General features: G+C 38.2%; 1 long non-coding RNA gene across 1 annotated transcript; it reads left to right on the top strand.

Annotated features, from left to right (window-relative positions):
• Window positions 1-3,852: 3,852 nt before the first annotated feature.
• LOC107688319 (uncharacterized) lies at window positions 3,853-5,163 on the top strand. Its single transcript, XR_001634225.1, has 3 exons — window positions 3,853-3,933; window positions 4,669-4,815; window positions 5,004-5,163. It is a non-coding gene; the product is annotated as an uncharacterized LOC107688319 (long non-coding RNA).
• Window positions 5,164-5,792: the final 629 nt, after the last annotated feature.

Below are 5,792 nucleotides of genomic sequence, written 5' to 3'. Positions count from 1 at the left end.
TATCGATTAGGATCGATACGCCCATCCCTGTTTCGAAGCACTAGTGTGTCAAAAACTCGAAACGTGTGTCGACACTAGGTGTCGATCTACCCATCCCTAGAATCAGGGGGTAGGCTAAGGAAGTAAATATATGAAAGAACTCGCATATAGAAACTGTCTTAATTGCTTTCTTATAGGGTATATGTCAAACGTCACCTGACCAAATCCGGAAAACGGGCAAGTTCAAGCTCAAACCGGTGTGCACCGTTTTGCTACGGTTTCCGGTTTGAACGACATGTTTCCTGCAACGGGGTTTGAGATGCTTTTCTATTGTTTGGTGGGTGTGTCACACATGTCAGCCCAATCAGCAGCAACATGTATATAAACCACGCGGTATTAAAGAGACAGCTCCCACAATGTAATTAACATCAAAATAAATCCACAAGAGCAAGTATATTAAGAACACAAAGAATGGCCTTCTCAGCTGCCATAGCTGCAACTCTTGCGTCATCAGAACAGTGTTCAACGCATCACCGTTTCCGTTTAAAACACGTTTTGCACCGTTTTGTCGGGGCTGAACGCAGCCCTGGTCTCATCACTTCCGCTTGTCAGAGAATGTGTTAACAGCCGTATTAAATAATAGCCATATCTATGGACTTTTAAGATAATCAGTTAAACTAGCTAGCTGTTTTTATTGATGACGTTTTATTCAATTTTTATATCTAAATGTTAGTGAAAATAATAAAAAAAACTTTTAGATATCAGTCCGTATATGTGATGGACATTGGTTATGATCATCATTGGTATCTACTTTGAAGGCATCTTGAGTAAAACTGCTTAATATTTAACGAAGGATATGCTAAGAGCTTGAACCGGAAGCGACGAGACCCGGTTAACAGAATACGGAAGTCTGTTGCGCATAACCCCTATTGTAAGAATGAAAAATAGTCTTGATATATATTAGAATTTCCTTTTCAAGAACCAAAAACAAAGTCTGGGTTTATTAAAAAAGTCTGTTATCAAAACTTTCCAAAATTTCCTTGCATGTGAGCAGTGCCAAAATAAATGATACAACGTTTTAGTCAATGTATTACAAAAAGAACAGTTAAAACCAATATCCTTTTTAAACTTTACTATATATATATACATATATATATATATTGCGGGGGCCAGAAGGAAGCATGGTCCCTCACAACCCAGCACAGTCACCTTCAGCACCATGGAGCGCACCATCAGAGTAGGACACAAGGTCAGGTTACCCAGTGATGTTCAGGACCAGGGATAGATCCAACACAGGTGTGCACCGTTTGCCCTCTGACAGGGAGCCTCAGCTGCAGGCTGTTGGGACCAGTTAACAAATGTGCTTTACAAACACAGTTACAGTCAATAAGCTGGTAATGCTGTTTGTGGAGTTGCTGCTTTCATCTCTGGCTGTGGCTGTATGTCAGTTGTAGTTTTGTTTCTTGTTCTTTCCTTCAGTGGTTCTGCTTGTTAACAGCAGCTGTTCATCAGAGTCTGAAGTCACTCATTTGTTTCTTTCTCTCTGTCAAGTGGACTATACGAGTAAACTCATGTAGGAAATAGTGAATGAAGGTGTAGGGTGTGATTTCAGACACAGTCGACTCTGAACGCAGTTAATTCACAGTATACTGCAGAAGGCTACTTTCTCAAAAAACAACAAATATTAACCAGAATGCATTGTTTTCTATGAGATTTGACTGTTTTAATGAAAAAAGAGTTTTTACAGTATAGTTCGCCTATAGGCACACGCCGGCCCTGGCAGTGGCATACTGTTAACAAACATCCAGACGCCATCCATGCTGATGAGAGTGGCGTTTAGATGAATATGTAAATGTGCTGCGTGCTTTACTCTCAAAAACAAAATAAACACACAACAGAGATGACAGCGGTGAGAAACCAGCAGTTAAGAAACCATCTGATGATCCTGATATGGACATGTTTGCTCCAGCTCTGCAATCCACCGTCAAGTCAACAGATGAGGTCATTCAAATTACACTGTAGTACATGTTAGACTATAAAATATATAGATCTGGCTATGTGAGACTGTAGTTTGAATTATCTTTTTTACTTTCTTTCTTTCATCTAAAATTTTTTTGCATGACATTTACATTACAGTACAGAATAGCTCTTTTGACATTAAACTGAACATTATATAAGCATTTGTTTCATGTGTCATAGAACAGAAGAGATTCTCTCAGGAGTGTGTGTAAACATCACATTGTTTTGATTTTTATGGCAAAAATGTCCCAAGACCTTCACATAAAAATCAGTCTACAGGCTTTCATTGACAACCTAGGAAGAAGGTGAATGTTGAAAATATATACATATGTCCCCTTGCTGTTCAATTGTTCAGTGACTTAATGATAAACTGCAGGCTATTTAACTCTTTGTTGTTCTGCTACTGAATATCACATTATCAGTTTTATATGCCAATATACAAAGGTTCCAAAAGGGAGTTTTCATAGAGATGAACTATTAGAAGAACCATTTGTTTTTGGTGTTCCAAATAACTCTTCGGTGAAAAACTCTTAATGCATTTGCAGACAATGTAATTAACATGTAACTGTCATATAACTGTATATTCACTGTTTTAGAGAAGAGTGCCATTGAATGTGTAGCTAATATTAAGTGGATTTTCATGAAAAAAAAAAAATCAGAACTGAACAAACACCGGATTAAAAAAAAAAACTCCCAATAAATGTCCAAACAGCGATGCTATTAGAGCATTTATTGTATTATATCTTGCATCATTTACATCTATTTTTGCATTTGATGTTGATTTGAGGAGTTGTTACTTATTATTGCCATCATACCAACTGAGAATTTATTGCAATGATTTTAAATTCAGTTGAGGTATCCGACATATTATGACATAACATTGATGTTTTATATTAAGTCTTTAGAGAGAGACACGTTTTAAGTGCGCGCACTCTCTCCGGGCGAGAGCAGCATGTATCTGAGCGCGAGAGCGGAGAGATTCGCATTGTATTAATGTGCTTTCGCACTACAATTATGCGCTCTCGACATTTGTCATTAAAATAACGCCATAATCACATGCTCTGTCACATCTCAAACTTGAAGGCTATTGGCTCGAGGTCTAGTCATTCTTTGACAGGATGAAACAGTCCACAGAGCTACCCGGTTCACTGATCTGCGCATGCAGGGAGGAATATCAGTGAACGAGAAATATGAGTCAATGGATTACGTGAACGAGAATGATTCATTCACCTAAAAGATTCGTTCAAAAAGAATGATTCGTTCACGAACGAAACATCACTACTTTCAGCGCTGAGGAGTGTTGATGAAGCCTCGTAAGGGAGGCTAGCCTCCTTCTGATATCAACCAAGCATCATAGATGTAATGGAGCCGATGAGACGAGAGGTATGCGGATCCATATGCAAGCTTTTATTTAAAAGACGTGGTCAACAAACACAGGCAGGGTCGAAGCACCAGCGAACAGATATGGTACGGGCAAAACGTAAGAGCAGTCCAGTAAACGGGCGTGGGTCGATCGACGGTGAACAATATCCAACAGGGCAAGGCAAAGAGAGATAATCCAGGTACACAGCAATAATCCAGTCAGGGGCAAACAGAGTCCAAACGGCAAGACGAAAGGGGTAATCCGAAATACACACTAAAAGCAACCAAAAAGCCATTTTAAAGTGGTTAAGCAAATAATAATAATAATAATAATAGGCAGGGATCCCAGACCAATACAATTAGTGTGCCTCCTCTATTTTAAAACCCACGAGCCACCACTGCAGGGAAGTTAAGCTGAGCGACTCAAATGTTAAGTACGTCAGGGTCTTGCTAGCTGGAGAAGTTGGAGCAGGAAAGTCCAGCTTCATCAACTCAATCAATAGTGTTTTTCAAGGAAGGATCACAACAGAAGCCCTTGCTAACTCTGTGTCTGGCAGAAGTTTTACAAAAACAGTAAGTATATGAACCCACATGTTTTAATTTAAAATAAAATGGCTTACTAAATTATGCAGGCTACACACTCTACAAAGAAACATATGAAAATGCTACTGAGGCAACACAATTGAATGATATTGCTGTCACAGTTTACTTAAAAAATAAGTTAATTTTGGATAACTTGTGTTTCAAATATAATATTGCCAGCTATTTTAACTCTCTTTGCTCCAGCGACACTAGCTCCGAACAAAGACACGATAACACCATTATAACAGCTGTGTTGAATGAGGCGCTGAACAAATGCCCAGACCGACCGCGGACAAGCCATGTGATGCAAACACTGATTCAGATATAATATTGCCAGCTATTTTATGTTTTATCTGTATCTGTGATGCAAACACTGAAAAGTCTTTGCTGTTGAACTGTTAAATCAGCACTCTTGAAATGCTGCTCAAGCAACCAGATTTGTTTTATCGTGACATTTAATACATTAACTTTGTAGGATCATTACCCAGGATACATTACATGTGTTGCATTTCTTAAAATGAGTGAATTACTGAAGTGTGCATCTGGATTTATGCCACCAATCCCTAGCTATGACTACTATATCTTCTGCATCAACAAGCAGAAGAAGCCATCTACATGAAACAATCCAAATGCCGTGTTTTATGTGCTGGTTGCTTTTGTATGTGTCCATATCAAATACATTTGAAATGGTTTATTTTGTTGTTATACTTCTGCATTTATCTACAGTACAGAACTTATTACATAAGAGATGGACAATCAGTTCTGCCTTTTGTCTTCAATGACATCATGGGCTTAGAATCCGGAGATTCACAGGGAGCTCATCCAGAAGACATCGCCAAATCCCTCGAGGGCCTCCTTAAGGAAGGACACAATGTGAGGAGGAAACTTTTGTCTGTTTTAAAGTGGCGTTGTGAAATTATTTACATGTTATTCAAACAATGCACTGACACTGCAGAATTATAAAACAGTGCCTTTCCTCTTTTATCCTTGATTTGAAGAGGCCAGATATATGACCTCTTTCCTCTCATCTCTTTGTTTTTCTCTTTTACTTTTCCATTCAGTTCAATCCAGCCGTTCCTGCTAACAAAGAGGACTACAGAAGTAATACAAGCCCTGAGGATCAGACATACTGCCTGGTCTACGTCATAGCAGCTGACAAGGTATCAATGATGAATAAAGATGTCTTTGAAAAGATTAAAGATATTAGACAGAAGGCCAGCACACTGGGTGAGTAAAACAGCAACACATTAAAATAGTCTTTTAAAATCTCCACATGATAAATACTAGACTCGCTATTTTCTGTGGATTTGCAAGACTTCTGACGATTAGCCGCTATAGGCACATAATAAAAGAAGCAAGTGTAGTAAATGTTAGCCTAAATAAAGCAGCATAACGAGCTGTTTTTGTACAGCTAAAATACCTGGAAGCGTATGACACCGGAAGTCTCACACACTCAAGTGTCACGCGCTCAAAAATCTATCTGAAATGGTAGGTGTAAATGTTAAACGAATGACAGTGGGGCCATTCCACCGAATCTGTCCCCAGGACAATTATGTGTACAGATATACATGAAAATTACCTATAAAATACATAATCTAACTGCAAATTTAAGACATATTTTAAAAAAATTATAAAAACTACCTAAAGATAGCGTTCGTTACATGTCCCCAGTCTCTAATTCTACAATTTAACATGAAATATGTTTAAAATTCTTCAGAAATCTTTTTTATTTTGCATTTTTGTGTACCTCCATATCCCATCTGTGATTTAAATACATCTATTTCCAAATAAATTGCTATTATTTTAGATAAAATACACATTGTAGTCGTGTGCCCAGGTTTTCACTCAGT

The sequence above is a fragment of the Sinocyclocheilus anshuiensis genome, unplaced genomic scaffold, assembly GCF_001515605.1.
Source record: "Sinocyclocheilus anshuiensis isolate Anshui unplaced genomic scaffold, SAMN03320099.WGS_v1.1 scaffold781, whole genome shotgun sequence".
Taxonomy (NCBI): Eukaryota; Metazoa; Chordata; class Actinopteri; order Cypriniformes; family Cyprinidae; genus Sinocyclocheilus; species Sinocyclocheilus anshuiensis.
This window is presented reverse-complemented; position numbering and strand designations above follow the sequence as displayed.